This window comes from Dermacentor andersoni, chromosome 2, assembly GCF_023375885.2.
Source record: "Dermacentor andersoni chromosome 2, qqDerAnde1_hic_scaffold, whole genome shotgun sequence".
NCBI lineage: Eukaryota > Metazoa > Arthropoda > Arachnida > Ixodida > Ixodidae > Dermacentor > Dermacentor andersoni.
Window position 1 is genome coordinate 114,614,357 of NC_092815.1, and position 23,522 is coordinate 114,637,878.

Below are 23,522 nucleotides of genomic sequence, written 5' to 3' on the forward strand. Positions count from 1 at the left end.
ATTAACGAAAATTGACTAATTAGCTTTATATATAATGTGTTTACAGCAAATATTGTAATTTGCAAATTGTAGTCGCTGTGTTTATCAGGCGTTTTCACTTGGAAAGAGTTTACAGAATGATACAGTTTGGAGATATGCGCCATCAACCTCACCGTAAAAATGTACTTTTGGTGTATTTTTACAGCATACGCTCTTATGGGCTCATCTCCAATAACCCGCTGCCGTTCCTTAGTGACCATGGTGCTGGACTGCTAAGCACGAGACCGCGGGATCCAATTCCACCCATGGGAGCCGCATTTCGATAGGGGCAAAATGCGGAAACACCCATGTACTCAGATTAAAGTGCACGTTAAAGAACACCACGATGGTCGAAATTATTCCGGAGCCCCACACTATGGCATGCCTCATAAAGACATGATCCTTTTGAAACGCAAAACCAAACAATTTATTTTTTTATTCATTCCAATAGCCGTTTCTGTGGCGATGTTGTCTAAGCCGCCAACTGTGTGCGTCGCAGCTATCACAGAAAATAAAAAAAAAAAGATACCCATTTCCCGCCAGGAGCAAACCCGGACAGCTGCGCTGGAGTCTACCACTGAGCCAGCCAGAGCTTCCCAAGTTACCGCGGAAACATGCCCTATAAACGCGGCCTGGCGCGCGAGGAGACACGTGATCTTACATGCGTGCCGCGTAGCCTCGATACGTGAACACTTTACCTTGCAGTCGCATACTATTACACCAGGTGGCACACGATGTAGCAGTTGCATAGGTAGTGGTGCAAGGTCGATAGAGAAGGTTTGCGGAAATGAAAAAAAAAAAAGGTTAAGGAAATGTATATCAAAATGCTAGACTGAGAGACGTATGGCATATCTGATTAAAACAACCTGTCTAGGTGAATGTTTGTCACCGCTTCGTGTCAAAAGGGATGCCAATAAATCCGCATCAGCACCATCCTCTTCATCATCTCCATTAGCATTGTATCGGGGCATCTGCTTGCGCATCGCGTAGCGTCGATACGTGCACACTTTGTCTTGCAGTTGAAAAATATTACGCCAGGTCACACGCCATGTATCAATTGCATATGTAATGGCTGCGGAAGAAACTGAAGATTACGTAGACGTATGCAAAAATGCTAGAATGAAGAACATGTATAGTGGACCTGGTTAAATCAAGCAGACTAGGTGACTTTGTCATCGTCCCTTTTCAAAGGGAATGCTAATAAATCATCATCAGCCTAATTAGCATCGTACCATGCGATTTGTCACGCGATGTAAGATGCGCGCCGCGTAGCGCGGTTACGTGCAAACTTCGCATTGCAGTTGCGTTCTATTCCACCAAGTGTCCTGGCATGTAGCAGTTGCGTGTTGGATCTGGTAAATGTAGCTGGATCTAGTGAAATTAAGCAATTTAGCTGACTGTTTGTCACAGCCACGCTTTAAAGGATATGCCAGAAAATCATCGTAATCATCGACATCGTAACGTGCCACGGGCCAAGGGATGTGACATGCGCACTGCATAGTCTGGGTACCTGTGTTTGCTATTGGGTGCACGTAATGACGCCTTCTCGCAGAGTACGAACCACTGCTGATTAAGCGAATTGTAGAAGCTGTGCGCGCAGCGGCGACCACACAACGTCGGGCTCAGCAGACTGCTGTGCAGATAGCAGCGCAAGTTCTAGCTCGCCGGCAACGCCGGGCGGGCAGTTCAGACCGTTCTCGTGAGAACGACGCGAACAGACTTCGTCGCTAAGACAGTCAGTGTATGATGCCAAAAATGAAGCTCCTATTGATTCACTCCTCCAGCTAACGCTGTGACTGTGCTGCGTGTGCCGCGCAGGCCTGTAACTTTTCTTTATGAAGCGCTCTTTTATGCACAGAAGCACAAAAGTAACTCGAACGGCAATGTATTTTGTCGCCAAGTTCGGGGACTACTGCTTCGATATTGGTGTCATCCTCACAATTCACTTCAAGGGGATGCTCCTTGCAAGCTCACCGGCTAGATTTCGTAAATAGCAATATTTGTCGTTAACTAAATACTTCATAAGTCATTCAGTCATTTTTGTTACTTAGTTGAATATGTGTTTCAATTTCTCGTGCTAGTAATCTCCGCTTCTTTGAATAACCATGGAGCCCATGAATGATTCGCGACAAGAATTGTGCCGTCTGTTAAAGGGGACTTCTAAAAATTTCGTAAATCTTAATAAAGATACCCCTGTAGTCTTCTAAGCTGCACTGCAGCAACACAACCACAACAGAAACAAGAAGAATCCGAGCACAACTGCGCTTGCGTAAGAACACATGAGAATTCCATAAATTACAGTTGATGCATTGCAATGTAGCAAAATTATTTGCATAGGAGTTCTATTGCTGACTAAAACATAGGCGCCTACGTTCATGTACTTGTATAAGAATGCAGCCCCATGCAAAAAATGGAGTGTATATATATATATATATATATATATATATATATATATATATATATATATATATATAATATGTGTGTGTGTGTGTGTGTGCTTTAAGGAAATGGCTTCAGACCGTATGGTCCCGTCAAGGTCGAAGATACGCAAACAACTTCGTCGGTGAATATACTAATTTATGAATAAGGTCACCATTTCACACTGAATATAATATGCCGTGATTTTAAGACCACAGCTAACGCCGACTCGTTGCCTTACGTTTTGCTTTATTCAGTGGGGACTCTGAGAACGTTGCGCTGAAGTTGCTTGCAAGAAAGGTATGAGCATTCATGAAAGGGAGTGAACGCGGACGGGATGAGATCCAACCCACGGTATTCCAAGCGAGCCGCGAACAGAACTCCTTTTTGAGTAGTGTGCTGGAGCGGTGCATGCGAAAAATACTTAGATCTCCTCATAACTCTCAAAAACCATGGGCGCTGTTCTCCTGTGAAATAACTTTCACGAGTGCTACCGCAGCAGTTTTCGTGTGCCTTGTTGGGGATAAGACCAGCTCTTTAATTTCCCCGCCTACCCTATTCGTGAGGTCTCAGGGCTCCCGGAGGATACCAGAGAAGGTGGTCGTTTCCGTTGAAGTCAGGCTAGCTACTCGGGCAAGACACGCGTTTAAAGCCAACTCGTGCGCAATGTAGTTAGAGCGAGACTATTGAACTTCCAAGAATTTGAGGTTGTCAGCTAACATAACGGAAGAAACGCAGTATGTTTAATTAGAACGGTGCATTCTTTATAGCGTGTTTTCTGTGCTTACTTAGTTTCTTAAACCAGTGGAGTATTTAATTTGCGCATTTAGTCACCTTTGCCAGGCGCAAAACACGTGCGGAAGCAGTTTGGGCTTCGTGGAAGGCGGACTATAATCTGAGCTGCGTGGCAGGCTATACATCAATACTTCAAGCACTAGCACAGCCGCAGACGCCGACGAGATTCATGTCAATGTTATAAAATGTTTAGCCATATTGAATAATGGTGTTAGAACAACCAATTTCACCTAAACAAATGTTTTGAATAAGTCACCTTATCTTTTTCTATCACTGTTAATCATTCCAAGGATCTGCGTTCCTGTAAAGATGTCTCGTGTTTTAATAGCTACATTGAGGTGTTTATATACGTATTTGACACACTGGATCTTTTGCGCAGACCACTCACGCGCCTCCGGTAGATTCCTCCAGTATTCAAGGTAATAGTATGGAAGGTCTGCAGTATTGTGGTGATAATTTAAAGAATCCCCCACGAAAAGCACATCGAACATGGAAGTATACGACACACATTCCGCATTAACATTTACATAGCCTTGAAAGCGAAGGAGTAGCTTTGAACAAATTCACTAACTTAGAGAGTAGGAAGACGAAGGAAGCAGGGAAGAAGCATATGCTTCATAAAAAGCTTTATACTTACAGTGTTTAACAACACGTACACTGTGATCATGACCTACTATATATATACTGACCTGCCCGTTTGGAGCCGTTTATGCCAGTTCAAAGTTCCAGACATCACCGCTAAGGGAGTGTTCGAGTTGGTCTGCCCTAGGCTATGTGAATATTTGTGACCGCCCCAGTTCATAGGGCGTGCAGTAGTTCATTATTCTCTTCTTCGAGCATCGAGGGGTACATGGTTAAACCACAAACGCGCGCGCTGTACAAGTGTTTCACTAGGGCGACCTGCTTAAATTTTGGCGTATTTTGATTTATTGTAAAGTTTGCGAGAACTTGTATCTCCACTTCAGGCCACGTATACTAGCATTTATTTGCAAAAAAAGCAACTGTCTTAAACTTGGTGCATTATTTGGTTCCTCACCAATTCCTTTTTTTTTACCACACAAGTGCAAAATGGTCTGGTTTGTCAAGCACAGGCTTAGCGAACCCTTTTACGCGCTTTTTCATGGAGCTTTCGTGTGCAAAGAGTCTATTTCGAGCGGTCGCTTGAAGGGCAGTTAAAGTGTTTTAATGCGAAATAATGAAGTGGCCTATTGAGCGGAAAAAGCCGGCGTCTGTAGCAGCTAAACGCCAGCTAAATTTCCGTTGGCTGCGACGCCACGTCACGAGCCAGCCTCGACGGGGCAGAGTGGGCGAAAGGGAACACCTACGGCTGCTCCGGTGTGCAAGGAGTTGCATGAGGGAAGAGGGCTTCATTGCGACGCCACATCAACCTCGCTCTCGGAAGTCTGTGTTACTTGCGCTCTCCTAGACCATGCAGGCTATCGCTTGCCTTCTAAGCTGGCTTCGGTAATCGCTATAAAAAAATTATGATGTAAAAACAGAACTAATTCGAATGCAGAAACGTTCGTGGTGGTGAGTTTCAAACCTACAACCTTACCCTCAAAAACACCAAAATTTGTACCAAAATTTCCATTGTCAAGCCCAACCTGACGAATACGGTGATGTAAAAATCCCTGTGGATTGCCCAGGAGCGAGCCCATAAGATTGCATGGCAGTCGGGAAAGGTAGCATGACGTGACGAATTGAAGTGCAGCGGCCTTGCGCTGTCTACGAGGCGGTGGCCAAGCGTCTCAACGTGCTCGCTTGCCCGCGAGCACTGCATAACTCGTAACGTAGCTCAGTGATGTTCAGTTGGACATTAATGCTTTCGCATTCCCTACTCATAAAAAGTGCTGAGGCCTCTTGCAATTAACTTTTAATAGGAAATTCCTCTACAACTCGAGCGTCTATCCCAAGCATGTATACAAAGGAGAACTCCTGTCTCGGGTACGGCAGCCCACCTTTGCAAGTTAGTGAACACGGCAGTCACACCTCTGGCCCGTCCCTAGATATGTTCTGCGGCTCTTACTAGAAACACGGCGCCGAAATTTTTGTCATGCTGTTAAAATCACTCGTGACACTTTGCTAGTTCTGTTGGGTCCCAGAGAGTGTATAATCTTTTAAAGCGATAAGCTTAAAACGTCCAGCGTGCTAGTCAGCGCCATCAAATTCGCGATCTTCTAAACTATAATTAAAGATAGCGGTGGATACGTTTGTACTCATCGATTACGTGTCGTTCTGTGACAGGCTTTGTGACAGGGATAGTGTATAAGACAGGGGAACGTTTATTTAATGCCGCAAAATTATACACTATAACGGACGCCCATGTACCTCGTTCGAATTATTTTATTGTATGATTACCTGCGGCTCGCTTCTAGCAAAGCAGGCGTCGTACGTGTACCTTATATATGTAAAAAGTATCGAGTCATTCAACACAATGCATCTTTCCTTCAGTTCCTAATTTGAAATTTTGGCCTAAAATCATTTCTTGTAAAGTGAAGCGTACATGTATACTTCAAATCTGTGCTTATAAGGTACCGAAAATTGATTGTCGGGAGGCTGGTCATTGAAAGAGGGTCGTTGAAAAAGATCCACAAGTAAGGAAAAGGTACTCGATAGACCATGAACGGTAATCAAGTTCTTTTTTCTGCAGTTCAATTTGTTTGCACGAATGTTTGTTACAAGAATTTTTCATGCAACCCTTTCCAGGGAGGCTCGCAATGCAAATTTGACACCGGTGGCAATAGAATTCGGGAAATGCCAAGGAGTAAAAATAAATGTGCGCGTTCATATCGTTGCTCGAATAACACGTACGAATCACAATACGATGCATGTAGCTGCTTTTGCTGCATGCTAAATAAGACTGGGACAACCTCAGCTTTTCTGGAAACTCCACGCATTGATTCAGTTTTCACGCAGGTGCGTTGACTAGCAACTCATTATAAAGATATATCCAGGTGTCTTAATTACCTTGTTGGGAATTACATAATGGCACACACATGTGCGGCATTACTATTTATTTGCTCGATAAATGCACTTTTGCACATTTGCTTTGTCGTACAGAGTTAATATCCACGCAAACGTCACGGCTTCGCGTGAGCAGACGACAACGGAAGTGAGGCGCATATGGGGTAAATGGTAGCGGCACAGGACTCGTAGCGGCCGAAAGATGAGTTAACACGGGCGCCTTGGCGTTCTGCTCGTTGGGTAGGTCAGTAGTATATTAGGTTGTGACTGTGATGACTGAGCAGTCCCGCTTACAGACTCGACGCACTCGTCTAGAGCACAGAAACGATGCGCTTCGGTGCTCGTCGATGCATTCTACATGAGGGGCAGTTAGGCATAGAGACGTTCCTTCGCGCACGCCTCTAAGTGGTGGTGCCCCCATCACTCACACGTGTTTATATCTCATTGCTTCTCTTAGAGCGAGGTTATCAGTTAGCTTGTGCTACTGGAAGGGCGCCCCGTCACCATTGCGCTATTACATGAAGGCAGCGTAAGCCTTACCGGCTGGCTAAACTCATCATACAGCGCTGCCGCCAACATATTGCAGAGCTGCCTCGTTTAGCAGGATGAGCGCAGAAACGAAGCTGCAGAACACACCTGTGCACACCACTGCCACACTGTAGACAAGTGGGCCTGGGAGATGTGTTTCCTAGCTATGTAAATTGTCGCGTGAGTTGGAAAGTCGACATCAATACAAAAAAGACGAGCACGAAGTAGTGGGAAAGCAAAGTTGGCAACACCACCATCCTCTCTCTGGCGCATCGTGGCACTTGAGTTAGACGTTCCAATACGCCGACCAAATATAATCATTTGGCCTGAATTCACAAATGTGTTTGTAAGAACAAGCAACAGCGAATAATGCATTAGCCAAATTCAGAAATCTTTCCTTTCGGGAGGGTTTTTTGCGACTGACCACTCGCTTGCCCCCAAAAAATGTTCAGTGGTAGATTTTGCTAAACTTTTCTCCTTTGAACTGTTCTATAGCGTAAGCGCGTTTTTCTGAATACGGGCCGATATTATTAACAAAAGCAGACGGGCAATCATAAATTACGAAGGAAAGGTTATGTGAATTCGTAGTTCGTCTGAGTTGTCATAAATTTGGCGTTGTATGTGTGCGGCAACTTTTGGACCAAGAGAGGCAGCATTTCAAAGCGATTCTTTTTATTTTTCATTCTTTTTGCCCGTCTATCTGTTTGGCTCGCACGAAGCGTCACTCGCATTACCACCAGGACTCGATAGGATGGATGCTGATGAACGCATAGGCTCTAAGGAAGCAAATTCCCAATAGATGTGCCTCAGAACTGCCCTTGCGGCAAGTTCTTTAAGTGCCCTGGTTCCAGATCTCGCACTAAAATCTATAAAGGGCATGCGGTGTGTGGTTCTTGTCTAAACAGGGTGTCTAGTTTTTATTTTTAGGTGGATCGACAGTGCTCTTGGAGCATGTGTATTAGCCACAAGCATAACGAAAGCTGAAAACCGAACTGCATGCACCAGGTAGTCCTGACCAATCAAACTTCATGGCGGAGTAACTTTCATCCAGACATTTCCTTCATGATCAAAAAATGTTGACTCTGAGTATAGAAAGGCTACCTTCTTTTTTTTTTCTAGTTACCTTTCTGATGGAATTTTTCGGGCAGTTTACAGTGGAAAATATGTTGACACTGCCTAGCATGCCTGTCCATAAGTTCACATTATATTTTAGTTATCATCATGTACCATTCTTATCTTTAGCGTCCCAGAAAAAGGTTCATCCCTGCGTACAATATCATAAGAGGTGTGGAGTGGTTGAAATTCAAGGGTAAATGGAAAGAATAATTTTGAGAAATCCCAACTCAAGCAAGTAAGCCTCGACAACCTTCAAATCCAAAGCGATTGCCAGTGAATTTCGTGTTTTAGCAGTTCCGCCGTAGCAGCAAGACACACGAGCGTGATGTCGCATTTTTTTTTTTTATTGAAGTGAGTATTAGGAGAGGTTGGCGCCTTTATGGTGGCACCGGCTACTCCTTGTCACTTGGCAAAGGAAACAAATTTGCGTAAAAAGGGAGAATAGCGACACGAAATATGGCACTCAATAGAACACTGGATGAATAAAAAATATACAGTCCAACAGTACATCAGGCGCAAAGTTCTGTGCATTAGTTCAGTCCACGTACACATATATAAAGTCAGATATTTTGTACAGCCGAAACACACAGCACATGTAACGCACTGCAAGTACAGAACAGAATTATACATATTGCGTAAAAGTTGCGATCACCACATAAACCAATTATGAACCACAGACATCGCTTGTGCTACTCATTTAGCGTATTCGGATCATCTGATACCTAATATTTTCCCAAAATGCTGGTGTCCTCTAAAAACTTTTTCAGAGCAAGAAGCGCTCTTTTTTGAAGGCCCACAGTTGGCCATGGGCCAAGTATCTTTTTTAGAGTGAAAGGTCTTCTGTCTAGCATCAACAAATTTGCTTGCAGTACCCTTCTTTGTGGGTCGTATTTCGTGCACTCGAGAAGAAGATTATTCACATCTTCGTCCGGATGGCCACAAGAACACTGCGATGTCGCATTGATATTGTTGGTATTAAACATCACTGTAGTGCGCCTAAAGCCGTTAAATCTAAAATGTGATGCCAAAACTAGGATTCTACATGGCATCGAACTGCAAACGTAAGCTCTGACGCGTGGTATCGGTATCAATTATGCACGCAAAATTAGAAACGTAAGCGACATTAGACCGGTCTGCTTTTCTTGGGGAGCGTCATCACAACCATTCACTTTCAAGGCACCCATTTAAACTCCCTGTGTAGCAGGAATATCATTTCATAGACTATAAAGAACTCCTTATTTTGTGTAACTCGCCACTCGTCATTTGCCAAAGAAAGCAATGGTGATGAGAAACTTGACTCTAGGAGTAAACATATGAGTCCATCGCATTGCATGCAACCCACAAGGGCAAATGAAACGGTAATGTAGTCCCGGCGCTGTTTTCGGTTATTCCCTTTCGTTCTGGTTTGCTCTTTGAAACCCCATTTTGCGATGCCTAGACCTCAACTTTTCTCGCTACATTCACCAGCGCTACGTAGCTTTCATGCCCACGCGAGTTCTATTTGTAGACCTATACCTGGTCAGGTTATTTCGCCAACAAATGAATTCGGTATTGCGTGCAACCAAGCTCTCTTTCTTATCAAATGTGTCTCCCGCCGGCTTGGTTTCCAGTGGTTGGGGTCAGGTTAACCATTCCGGCGTTCTTTCCTTTGCAGGAGATGAATAATCACTTAGATGGGGAAAAAGTACTATGTATTTTGTGGTAACTGGAGAGCCTGCCTAGGGATACGCCATGAACAGAGTGTGTTCCAAAGAGTGTATTTGCTTTCGTTTCACCCGTCACCTCGTTAGTTTCCGCCCGGTGCTCGCTAGTACGTAGTCTCAAAAGAACCGCGAAATGCACTTTGCGTTCGAGCATTATCCTTTAGGTAAAAAAGAACGCTCTTGATGACACATGTATTTGTGAAATGTAATACCCTTACATAAACTTTCAGGCCTATTCTAGGCAGAATAAGGCCATCACAGAAGGCTTCACACATTCAGTGGAATACCCATCACGTAAGCACAGGCATGCGTGGAAACGAAATTTTATAATTTGGGGCGTTTATATTGTATATTTGCGAATTCTCGGGAAAGAATATGAATGTGCGCAAGAATATTTTAATAAGCAAACACGAACGACTTTCCTCACACACATAGAAAGAAGACTCACAAATATGTAGACAAAAACGGCCTACGTAGCGAAAACTGCAGATTAAACCGACTGTTGAATTGATACGGATAAGTCTAACATTGCTAAAGACCCGTGCAATTTCCTTCTACGACAATTTGTTGCACTTCGAGGAGCTGGACATCGTAGGAAACATTCTTGGAGAACACAGCGAATGCTTTTGTGGAAAGAAGGGGCTAAAGTGCTGCTGTTTTGTGCTGCAGGCGGAACAAAAGCAAGCAAATCAGCAGCCATTGGCTGAATGTTTCTACATTTCCAAAGCATTGCTGTTTTCAGAGGCTTACTGAAGACCGGTGGTGTAGATGCTGTTCGTGTCCACTCTCGCGTATTTGAGGCTCCTCGAAGGTTGATAGTGAATATCGTGGTTTCAAGGTGGCGAACGACTTTATGCTGGAGTTCTACATACACTCCCCCTGTCACGCGACAACCCCAAAGTGCTTACTGCAATGTAGAAGAAAGCATTAAAGGAACTCATACGGGTTTATTCATATTGTAGGTGAACAGGCTTTACATAATCTGAGTTGCACAAGTTGCTTGATAGAACGCTTAACGAGGAAGTGTCAACGGTACCTTCTGTCATCCTTCAATATAATATTATGAACGCAGTCTTGTCTATATCTTTTGCATTTTCTTTGCTTGTTTGTCTAGTTTTTGATAGATGAATATAGCAAAAGTGCTGATTAGCCGCGTGAGGTTTAACTTTTAGGCTGTGACTGACAGAATTTTCCCAAATGTATCTACCATTTATTGCGCATTTGAAACAGAATTTGTTATGTTGTTGTACAAGCTAGATAACAGAAATATAACTTAGATGAGTCTCACAAACTTCTTTTTGAAGATGAATCAGAGATAATAAGGTCATGCGTGGCGCGGCAGGCGGTGCGAACTTAGAGAAGCGTCGAAACGACCAAAAGTTTACGTCCTATCGAGCCATAATAGCGTACACTTGCAGGGTCGGGTCGAATAGAAACAACCACCTGTTATGAAAATAATAATAATACATTTTATTCAAAAATGCATGAACGTTCTACTTGACTATTTTGTTCCTCTGCAAGAATTTGCGGTGCGAATACCACATAGCCCGTGATATTATCAATATATCATGAGAGATGCGATCTGTTCGCGAATTTATTAACTATACCCTTATTTTTCATGATCACCAGGAGTCCATTCTATCCGGAAAAAAAGCGTGTACAAATGAAAAGCACCTTACTAGTCTCGACTTAGAAAGCTTGTCTCTTGCGCACCTTCAAAGATGGCGCCTTTGTTCGCTATGATGATTCGTGATATTTGTTTCAGTAACATATGATGGCCTCTGATCTCTAACCTTTTGAATGCAATACGCTGGCTGCTAGATGTAGGCGAAGGATATATTTACAAAATATTTACGAAGAAAGCTAAGCCAAGAGAAGATGTACGATCCGACCCGCATGCAAGCAAACTCATCGGTGTCTTCAGTGATCTGCCAAACCTCGCGTTCATCCGTGTATCGACTGCTCTCTAACATCACCCTCCGTTGGCGTAAGCGCCGTCCTGGGGCTTGCCACTAAGGCGAGGAGCTAGAAGGGTAATAGGGCTTCAGCCGGGAAACGTGAACAACATCAGATGGTGGCGAGGAGGTCGAAGAAGCAGGGGCAAAGTGTATAATCTCGTAATTGACGTCACCGAGTTGACGCAGCACATTTTAGGGCCTGGTGTAACGTGAGAGGTGCTTCTCTATAGGCCAACGCGGCGGCAGGGCGACCATAGGAGCACCAGAGAGCCAGGCGTGAAGTGCGCAATTTTGTGTCGGCTGTCGCAACGGGATTTTTGGGAGTCTTGGGAAGCACAAAGTCAGTCGTGGGCAAGTGGACCAGCTACACGAGATCGACCAACGACGTCACTGGTGTCTTCAGCAGGCGAGCGCGGAGACGACGGAAGGAAAGTCTTGAATGCTAACGCAGGATGTCGGCCAAACAGTTATTAAAACAGGTAATATCCAGCGGTGCCATGCCATGACGAATTGTACGCGGAGGTAACAATTGGTAACGTGCTGTCCCAGTCACGGTGATCAGGTGAAACATATATGGCCCTCATATCAATTATCATTTGGTTAAGGCACTCGGTCAGTCCATTCGTCTGTGGATGATAAGCGGTGGTGAGCTTATGTTCAGTGGAGTAGGCACGAAGGAGGTCAGCTACCAGTCGTAGGAAGTACCTCCCTCGATCGGTGAGGAGCTGCCGAGGGACTCCATGATGTAAAATTTTCTCGTGGAGTAGAAAGTCAGCGACATCTGCGGAACAGCTGTCGACAATGCCTGGGGGATTGTGAAGTGCGTGCGCTAACCTACCGCAATCGCAACATATTTATTTCCCGAGATGGACGCAGGGAAAGGGCCTAGAAGGTCAAGGCCGATGCGGAAGAATGGCTCTGCAGGGATGTCAATCGGTTGTAGCTGGCTTGCAGGTAGTGCTGAAAGACGCTTGCGGCGTTGGCAGCGTACACAAGCACCGATGTAGCGGCGCACGGAACGGTACATGCTGGCCAGAAAAACCGGCACGGGATGCGGGCATACGTACGCGAGACACCTAGGTGACCGGCACTTGGTACGTCCGGAAGCTGTTGAGGAACGCTGGAGCGTAGATGGCGATGTAGGACAAGCAGAAGCTCTGGGTCATCTGAGCTGAGATTACGACGGTAGAGAATGCTGTCGTGTAGGTGAAGCAGGTGAACAGAATTGTCTGGTGATGGAGCGGTTAAACAGTCGATGATGAGCCGTAAAGGCATCTCGTCGCGGTTTGGTCGAAATATCATCTTAAGCAAGCATGGACAGTACGCAGGCGTCTGAGTCAGGGTCAATTATGTCAGGAGCCCTGATAGGGTGGCGTGACAAGCAATCTGTGTCTTGGAGCAACTGTCCAGATTCGTAGTGCACAACAAACGAGTATACTTGGAGCCCTAGTGCCCAGCGGCCAAGAAGTCCAGACGGATCCTTGAGCGACAAGAGCCAGCAGAGGGTATGATGGCCTGTAATCACAGAAGTTCGGCCAAGCAAGTAAGATATCAATTGAGTGACAGCCCACACTGAAGCCAGCACTCGACTTCAGTGATGGAAAAGTTCCGCTCGGAGTTTGAAAGAAGGCGACTGGCGTAGGCCATGATACGTTCCTTGCCGTGTTGTTTTTGGTGAATGACAGCCAAACTTCTATGACCACTGGCATCGGTGCGAAGTTCTTTAGGCGATAACGGGTCGAAATGGGTCAGTATTATTGGTGTAGTCAGTAGCCGGATGAGGGAAGAAAACGAAGCTCCTTGTTCGGGTCCCCACACGAAAGGAACGTCATTCAAGAGTTCAGTGAGAGGGTGGGCGATGTCGGCGAAATTTAGGACAAAGCGACAAAAGTAAGTACATAATCCTACGAAACTCCGGACGTCTTCGGCTGAGCACGGCATGAGAAATTGTTGAACCGCTTGCACCTAGTCGGGGTCTAGTTGAACACCAGCAGCACTGGCAAGGTGACCGGGCATAGTTATTTGGCGTCGCCATGAACGTCACTTGGTAGAGTTCAGCGGAAGATTGGCTCGACGGAAAATGGGAAGAACGGCCAATAAATAGGTGAAGTTGCTGTCAAACGTAGGCGAGTAGACAATGACATCATCTAAATAGCATAGACAGATAGATCACTTATATCCCCGCAGCAGAGAGTGCACAGCAGAGAGTCTATCAAACGTTCAAAAGTTGCTGGGGCATTGCACCGTTCGAACGACATGACCTTCAATTAGAACAGGCCATATGGTGTAATAAACGCTGTTTTTTCGTGGTCCATAGGGTCGACCGAAATCTGCCAATAGCGGGACCGAAAGTCGATGGACCAAAAAAAAGGACTTCATGAAGGCAGTCGAGGGCGCCATGGATGCAACGCAAAGGGTAGACGTCTTTAGGGGCTACTTTGTTGAAACTCCAATAATCAACGCAGAAACGCCAGCTGCCATCCTTCTTTTTCACGAGAATAAGAGGGGAGGCCCACGGGATAAACGAAGGTTCGATGACGTCTGTTGTAATCATTTTGCCGCCCTCGTTCTCGACGACTTGACTTTCATATGGATGCCGGCGTGAAGGGTTGGCGTCACCAGTGTTGATTCGAACAGTCACGACCGATGTCCGGCCTAGAGGGCGATCACCGAAATAAAAAAATTGTCAAGCTAGGGCATCAAAACGCAGTAGAGATTTTGAGTGTTCGCCTGGGTCAGATCTGAACCGATCATGTTAAAAAAGTCGAGAGACGAAGGAGCCAAATCGGCAGAGCCAGGAAGTGGCGAAGCATCTGCATCCAAAGCGGCAATCTTGCAGGGATCAAGCGCGGAAATGGTAGCCAGCGACACGCCTTCGGGATAACCTTAGTCGTCAGGCTAACGTTGAGAAGGGGAACAACCACTGTTATTGTCAGCAATGGAAACATTGGTGTCAGCAAGGGCGACACCGCGGGCTAACAGTACGTCGATAATCGGAGTTAAGAAGTAGTCATCATCGGAAATATCACGTGAAGGCGTCAAAGCAACATAAGTAGCAGCTTGAGGCGGCAAGCGTACGTGATGGCGATAGCATAAGTGCGGTGGTACATCGGCTGGAATATGGGGAAGACGGGGCAGCTCAAGCTGAAGAGCACCGATCATACAGTCAACTAGGGTAGCGTGACTGGACAAAAAGTCTAAGCCGAGGAATAGGTCATGCGGGCACTTCTCAATGACGGCAAATTGAACTGAAGAGGGATGACCAGCAATGCAGACGCGGGCGGTGCTCACCCCAAGAATGGCAGGAGGCCCTCCATCAGTGACGCGGATGATGCGGGAAGCGGCAGTTGTGTGCACTATATAAGGCGATGACGAAGATCTGCACTCATCACAGAGATGTGCGCCCCAGTGTCGATGAGCGCAGAAATAGTGACGGCTTCATCATCAACGTCTAACAAGCTTCGTCTCGTAGCCAGCATCAAAAGAGGATTTGTGGTGGGAGTCGTCAATGCAGCGTCACCTCCGGACGCTTCACTGCTTAGGTCTCCTTGTAGGCACATGCAGGGCTAAAGGGGGACGGCGGCGGCGAGTCTGCGGTGAGTGAGACGACGGGCCACTGCTTGGAGGCGAGCGTGACTGGTGACCACGCGGCGACGGGGAGCGACAATGTATCCTTGTGGGAGCATCAAAGTTGGGGAAATATGACTGGGATGAAGGTGGGAAGCGGTTGCTGTCCGAACGGCGGTAAGGGGTAGACGGCGTTCGAGGCGGCGAGGACCAGTGGGTGGCGCAGTAACGGGCGACATGGCCGATACGGTGACCAGTAAAGCATATCGGTCGATCGCCAGTGGTTCTGCACGCTGTATGGTTTCGAGATCGCTCACCGAATTGCTGCTCTCGATAGTATGAGAGCGGGTGCCATGAATTTTGTGTTGGGCGGCCATGGTGCACGCAGAGCGAATGCCCATGTTGGCGTGCTCCTGCCGGACAATGGCTTGGACGAATGGAGTCGTGATCGAGGTCGAGTCACCGGTGTGAACTGGAGCAGGGATCATGGTCTCAAATTTGCTGCGCACAATCCGTATCACCTAATCTGGCGGAGCTGACGGCTGTGCTGCCGTGTGGTCTTTGCAAGAGGAAGTTGCCACTATGTTACGAAGACGGGAAAGCGCGTCGCAAATGCACCGGCTTTTAGCCTGCTGTGTGTCACCTTTAGCCCCCTTCACCTGGACAAGTGTATGTTGTCTAAATTTCAATGAAGTCAAAGTCAAAGCGCCGGCACTCCTTTGTAATAGCGTCGACTGTAGACATTTTTGCCCATTAAAAAGTTGAAAGCGTTGTCGGCGATCCCTTTTAAGACATGTTCAACCCTGTCGTCCTCCGGCATCTCGGCATTGGCCTTTCGACATACGGATAACACGTCTTCAATGTACGAGACGTAACATTCTGTAGACGTCTGTGCACGTGACGCGAGCATCTTTTTCGCGGTGATCTTCTGGCCAACGGGTGGCCCAAATAAGTCGCGTAATTTTTTTTGCAGGTGTCCCAGCTCCCGATCTCAATTTCGTGGTTATCGAACCGTACTTTTCCACTGGCTTTGTGGTAGAAAATAATATTTGTCAACATCAGGGTAGGGTCCCTTCAGTTGTTAGCACTCATCCATTTGTACTCCACGAGCCAGTCTTCAATGTCCGCTTCACTGGAACCGCAGAACATGCCAGGATCCCGGGGTTGCACCAGCACGACCGTTGAAGTGGCGGACGCCGATGTAGGTGTCGCGCCTTCCGCCATTGCAGACAGATATCCCACACGAGGGCCACTACAGAGTTCTGTTGCGAAGCGTGACGTACCCCGCACTTCCACCAAAGTGTGATGGAGGCGAGAGGTAGGCGAAGCATATATTTGCGAAATATTTAGAAAGAAAGCCAGGGCAAGAGAAGTATGATCTGGCCCACGTGCAAGCGATCTCATCGTCGTCTTGATCGCTCTGCCAACCCTCGCGTACATTTGTGTATCAATCGCTTCCTAACATTATTATATTAATCAATTTTAAAGCCATCAGATACACTCACCTAAGAAAGAAATTTGGCAATTTGAGCAGAGCTTTCTCCAATGACGCCACTGGCACTTCTAAATATTGTGTCGATTTGATTTCTTATATAATAACGTTTTTATTTACTTTATTGTGATCTGTATGAACATGATGTACCCACCACCTCTTTAATGCCTTTTGGGCACTGAGAGAACTGCGATAAGTAAGTGAGTGAGTTAGAGAGTGAGTGAGTGAGTGAGTGAGTGAGTGAGTGAGTGTGTAGAGAGAGAGAGAGAGAGCAAATGATAAATGAAAGGTAGGGAGGTTAACCAGGACTGAGCCCGGTTGGCCACCCTACACTGGGGAAAGGGTAACGGGGACGGAAAGATTAAAGAAAGAAGAGAAAGTCCACTGGGGATATCGTTCAGTCACTCAGTCCGGATCACAGACGCTGACTCAATCCTGTATCTTTCAAATATCGCAGCAGCGCTTTTGTGGCCTTTTGTAGCTGCGATATGCGAGGCCATGGTCCCAAGATCTTGTTCAAGGTGAACGGTTTTCTATCTAACTGGTTGAGAGCTGTGCAGAGTTCTTGTCTTTCATTTTCAAATGATGGGCAGTAGCACAGTAGATGGTCTATAATTTCTTCGACACCGCAGGCATTGCACTCGGCGCTATCAGCCATTCCAATTAAAAACGTATATGCATTCGTGAATGCGACGCCCAAGCGTAAGCGGCACAGCATTGTTTCCTCATTACGCGGAAGCCCTGGTAACAGCCGCAGTTGCATAGATGGATCGAGGGAATGCAATCGATGTTGAGTGAAATCAGGTGTGTGCCACTTCTCCAATGTCATACGGTGCGCTAGCTTGCCTAAGTGTTGGGCTGCGTCAGTCCACGATAAAGGTATAGTGTATATGTATGTAGGTAAGTATGTATGTATGTATGTATGTATGTATGTATGTATGTATGTATGTATGTATGTATGTATGTATGTATGTATGTATGTATGTATGTATGTATGTATGTATGTGTGTATGTAAGTGGGTAAGTAAGCAGGTATGTAAGTGAGCAAGTAAGTAAATAAATAAATAAATATATAAATGCAGCTGTAGTAGTTCAAACGCCCAATCATTTACCGCCTTACATGATGGCTTAGCTTTCTCCGTCACTATTGAATTGCACCAGAAACAAAAACGATTTGGTGAAGCACCTATAGTGAGTAAAAGTTGTTAATTTAAAGATGTCTTATTCTCTTGACGGTTATATGGAGGCAATTGATTCATGACCTCGCTTTTCTTGGAGTGAATCATGGCTTCAGAAGAGACCATCATGCCTGGAGTATGCTTTTTTTTTGTTCAGGCACAGCAGCATTTCCCTGTTTTCGCAGCTGCCGTACACCTTACCTTACCAACATTCGACGGACCTTGAAAGCAATGTTTTACAGAAGTCCACTAGGAATTACAGCTCCTAAATAAACACTTTTTAGTAAGAGTGGTAAGTATGCGAAACTTCGAATGCCAATCGATTACTGCCCACTAACTAATCGTAGTTGTATTCGGAAAGGCACTATTCGGTGTTTCAAATATGGAAAAGAAAAAAGAAATATGTCGCAACCACCGAATGTTCATGTCTCGTTACTGCCATTCGTCTGCGTATCAAAGTATATCAAATTATCAGGAGCAAACCGCAGTAAACGTTTCCGAAACAATGCTGAACTAAATCACCAAAGGAAGCATTGTTTTTAGTTTCGTGACGGAAGCCCATGTTAGAACCCCCGCCTTTTGCTTCTGGTGTGTCATGTCGTGTTATTACTGTAGCAGATTTATCCTTTTATGCTGCAACCTGTGATGTTTTCCAGGAAACCGGCACTTTTACATTGTGTCTACAACACAGAAGTCCTTCGGTACTCTTTCTTTTTCCGTAAGTTCTCACCTGTTATCGCAACTACATGTGTTCGTTTTCGCAATACTGGTCATACAGCAGCCATTTTTTTTTCTTGAAAGGATTATTTGCAACTTAAACAACATGTTAACGTTGTAGAGAAGGGACGTAATGAAGCTTTTTATGGATAATTATTGATCGTATGTTTAAAACTGGTACTTTGTTTCTGATAGTCGCCTTTTTTGCAGTAGTTAGTGTACTAGTGCTGCTTAATTACATGAAAATTTTTAACTTCTGTCAGTATATGCGTCGGCGCTTGAATATTCGATAATCGATACTTACTATTCGTATTCTATTTGCATTCAAAAAATATTATATTCGATGGCCTCTACTTGTGAGGCTAGAAATATGCTTTCAGTAGTTTCATACAGCTTTCACTGTCCCAATTTGCAGTTTGTAGTTCATGCCTTTTTAGAATATATACATTCCGGTGTATATGTGCACAATTTAAAGCAGATATTTTGATTTTCTCGCTTTCAGGAAAAACTTGAATATTTGTTTGAATGCTTCATGGCTCAAGGTTCGATGGCACTATCCGTTGTAAGCGCATTAGCGCACCGTCGCTCTATATAACATTTAGAATTTTCAAATTTCAAGATTCTCTTTACACAAATTTAATTTCCTCGGCAATCAATCTCGATCACTTCGTCTTCCGATATCGACTAACATTTTATTTCTCCCGCCAGAATCGACACTCTAAGTCGGCGCCAATTTCTTCATTTACTGCTGTAACCCTAGAGCACTCGCAGCTGTAATGTAGCAGATATGTTCTCGAAGCGACACACCTAACTGTTACCAAGGCTGCACTTGATATGCTTGAGTTGTCAACGAACACACTTTTGAGCACTCCAGGTGGCCTCAATGTGAGAACATTATAAACTCGGTAAATTTCCTTAACGCGCCTATCTAACACGTTTAACCATGCTTCCCATTGTTTCATTTCTTCAGTTGGGGTGTGCCCGGGTGTCCTTATGTCATGAAGAGACAACATCCTAGCCTACAAAGGAGCAGCACGAAACACGTCGGGCTGAACAATGGAAGCGACATGATGAAACAGGAGTTGATAAACATTCGTGGAGCAGCAAAATCTTGTCGACTATTTGCTCGATGGAGTCGCACATTTGGGCCACCTGCTCGACCGGGAAAGTGTGTTGACCATAGCGCGCGCCCTGCAACTCGCTGCGAATGACATTGTATGTGCTGCTTGCTTAACTTCTGCGTTAAGGAAATGAAAGGGACAAGTCTAGCAAGAACCACCTAGCAAATTTAGAACGAACACCATTCCTTTTTTTTTCACCTGTTCTTGTGGCCGGTGGTTGGTGGCCAGACATTCACCGTAAAGGCACCGATCCAGAGGCCGCATACTTCTTACTTCTACGCAACCGAGCTGCGAATCGCGTATTTTGCTCAACATCAAATGTAAATATATCAGATTTAAATACCTGTTGCGGATGCGGTTCTCAGAAATTTATGAGTTCTAGATATGACATTTCAACTGAGAAATAAAGTGTTCATGAAATTTTAGCGAAGATCTACCGCTACTACGATGGCTTTGAAAATAGGCAATTGGCTAAACGCGAACGTTCAAATCCTCTCTGTTGTTAACATGTCTTCGTAACATAGTGTTGTTAAACGTAGCACAGCTGTGCATGTACGCGAATATCCAGGTCTTCCGGCACATGCTGTCACGCAAAAAGGTCTGGGGGCTTCTCAGGGTGAAGATATAGAGGTGAAACGCTCTGGAAAGACAGCCCTCCTCTTCTCGCCCTCTTTGGTGACTGCAGGAGAGGGATGCAGCACTGGTACAGGGGCACTGGGTAGCGACTCTGTTCTCCATGGAATAACGAAAGGTAAAAATACTACCCAAATATTCTGACCTAAGCAAATATACGCCTTCGAGTGCATCATTGTTTAAGTAAAGCGAGTGGCTTTATGGAAGCGTTTGGCTATCCGTTTACAATGATAATCAACCTCGTTAGTTTTGTTTTGTCTGTATAGCACCGGCTAGGTACGCCAAAGGTAGTGTAGCAGACCAAGATTACGTCGCAGGCACGAAGCCGAACCTGCAAAACACACCTGCAACTGAAGTTTAAGGTAGTGGTGGCAAGTTTAATAGAGCACTAACCACGAGGTCAGAGAAATTGAGTCGTCTAAGGCCTGTAAACGTAAAGGTAGCGCTGGCAGAGCAATTCCATTTCCCCCTGTGTTTCACTGCCCTGAGGCTCACGCTGAATAAGTCCAGAGATAATCCACCTTACTTTCATACTTCTATGTAAAGCAACCGGCAGCATGTGATGTCCCACGTGTCATTGCGAACCCTTAACAAACTCGAGAGGTCGACCATCACATATTGTAGAGTTCTGCATGTTGTTTGTACAGTATGGGGACATAACGCGCGGTGAGTTCAGACTTCGCTGCCCCTCTGTATAACGTTGCAAATGTGGCACGTAGAATGCGCAGTTCCATATGCAGTGCAGGGCTCCTGGGAGTACATCGTAGAACATCAGCGCACGCGCGCATTTTACTCGCGAAGAAGCTCAGCGCTTCCCGCTCAAGGTGCACTTCGCGCAAGTTGTCATGCTGCAAAGGGAGCACTTTATCTGACAGCTCGTCGATATTGCGACAACGAGGTTGCGCAAGAAAGGATGTACGGCGTCCTTCCTGCATCCGGTTTCCTCCCGGTAGTCGATCAACCTACACACAGCCACTAAGAACGCCCCACTCAAGTGCCTGTCCATACTTCTTCGCGCTTTTCGGTTTTTAGTTTTTTTGTAGAATGCGCATTACCCCACCCCCGTGCATGGTAACGCAACTCTTCGCTGGAAGGTTTCGGTTCAGCCATGGACTTTGACGTATGCGGAGAGTGAGGAGTGAGCGCGTGCTTTTCTGGAAACCGATAAATCGCTGCTCTCCAGTTATCTCAACCACGCAGCTGCGGCCTCAAGTATATTCCCTTCTTCAGCTGTCATCTGAGGCAGCAATATATTCTTAATATACGAAACACGAAATTCGCCAAGCCTTGGGGAAGTGCCTGGTGCCACGGCGGGAAGCACCAAAAAGGCAAAGTCGCGAAAACAAGCTGCGGAAAGTATGCACGGCCAGAGAGTGATCTTGTTCTTTACTTCGGGGAGAGTCCGCGCGAAAAGGCAAAGATGGATGCGGAGATACTTCGCCGTAGCGCTCCTGAATTCGTTCGTGAAACCACGACGCCGCTGCGATGCGCAAGATTTCCTGCTCTGCCACACAGAAACGCTTCCGTGTAAGCTACCAGAAAGAATGCCCGGGAACGTCAAAGAAGGTAGTGCGTTAGAAAATTAAAGGGCAGAATCCTAATTGGCCTTGGTTCCTAGCATTGTCATAGTAGTCTCTATTTAGTCGCACAATATTTAGAATGGGGCACCATTAACTGAATACCGTGCCAAAATAAAGCGGGGAATTTGAATTTTTCTGGTGCGAAGCAACGTAGCGGCTGATTCCGTAGTTTTTTCCTGTGTCTAGAAGCCCATTCAGTTAAATTTCTTGGATTAAGGCAATCACCATTAATTTCATTAACCATTCAATTCATTAAAATGTGTTCCCGCTAAACGAACGAACACAGTACCTTTTTATGGAGCTGCCTTTAATTTCGATGCTAGTACTAACATTGTCGACCTAACGAGGCTTTGTGCGTGTAGTAATACTTAAATAGAAAAATTAGAGCGAACAGAAAGATAACGTAAAATTTATCGGTAAAAGAAACAACCAGCATGCGTTATCTCTTCTTCAAGCAAAGAAATGTTATCGCCTTAACTGTCATTAAGGGCGACAGCTATTTGGCGAGTGGTTAGGTGACTAATGAGAATTCATTATGTAAGAATGAGATATGCTTACAATATTGTTCTTCAAAGTAAAGTATTGTACTTTCATCGATGATCAAACGCGTACGCCATATCGAAGATATCATTAAATATGACGTATTTAATTGAACACTGATGCAACATTTTTGTCTTTTTTATAGGAGTGCCATCCACAACTAATGACGAAACTCATAAATCAGTTCATAGCAAGAAACAAGCCTTATAGAAGGGATTTGCTGTGCGTATCACATCTCCTGGAGCGGTTGTTTGGTTTTACCCACGTAAACATGATGATGATATATCGGAGGATTCCCCTGCTAAAATTTATAGTCACCTCTAAGTGAGCTTTTTCACGGGGGCTATATATAAGAAAGGAATCGCATTAGTAATGTACGTTTGAGCGATGTTCATTCAGAAGCAACGTACGCTCAAGAATACGCTTACAAGTGTGGTCAGATATTATGAAATATCTTGAAGCCCAATGAATGGAATATATTCGAAAGGAATATAGATGCACCCTAGTATATACGTTCTCACTGTGCTTTCCAGTGTAACCCTTCCGCTATTCAGGCAGTGAGCTGTAGCTCAAACGGGAAAGCCATCTTGTAGCGGCTTCCTTAATTACAGGCTTATTTCTTATTAAGATAAGGGCTGCTAAAAGCTGCGCAAAGGTAGCCATGGAGGCTTGGCTTAGCTTGAATTGGATGTCGAACCTTTACTGAGACAGCAGCAGCTAGACGGGTTAGAATGCTTCACATGCGTTTTCTTTGCGCATGAATGTTTTTTGGTACGCCGTAGCCACGGCAGTGCCGCCATCGTCCCCATCGTGTTGTCACTGTAAGGTCACCTACCCAAGGTCAGTTTCGCTTTCACAACAGCACGAAGAAAAATAACGTTAGCAATCCTTGCCACTGGGAGTGCAACTGATGCACCAGTCGCAACGGGCAGTTGCGAGCCGGACGCGCCAACCGCACAGTGATGAAGCAACAGGCGCGTTTCATAAAATGAGGCACATTTCGGGAACTGTGCTGATCCTCAGAATGGTGACATTTTATCATGTATTTCACAGGCTATGCAAGGCTTAGCTGCAGCTAGGGAATTTCGATTTCATGGACGATACATTCATAATGCTGCGGCTACAATTGCCGCGCGAGGAGGGCCTCCGAGCATAATTGAAGATAAACATCAATGTTACACGGCGAGCCTTACG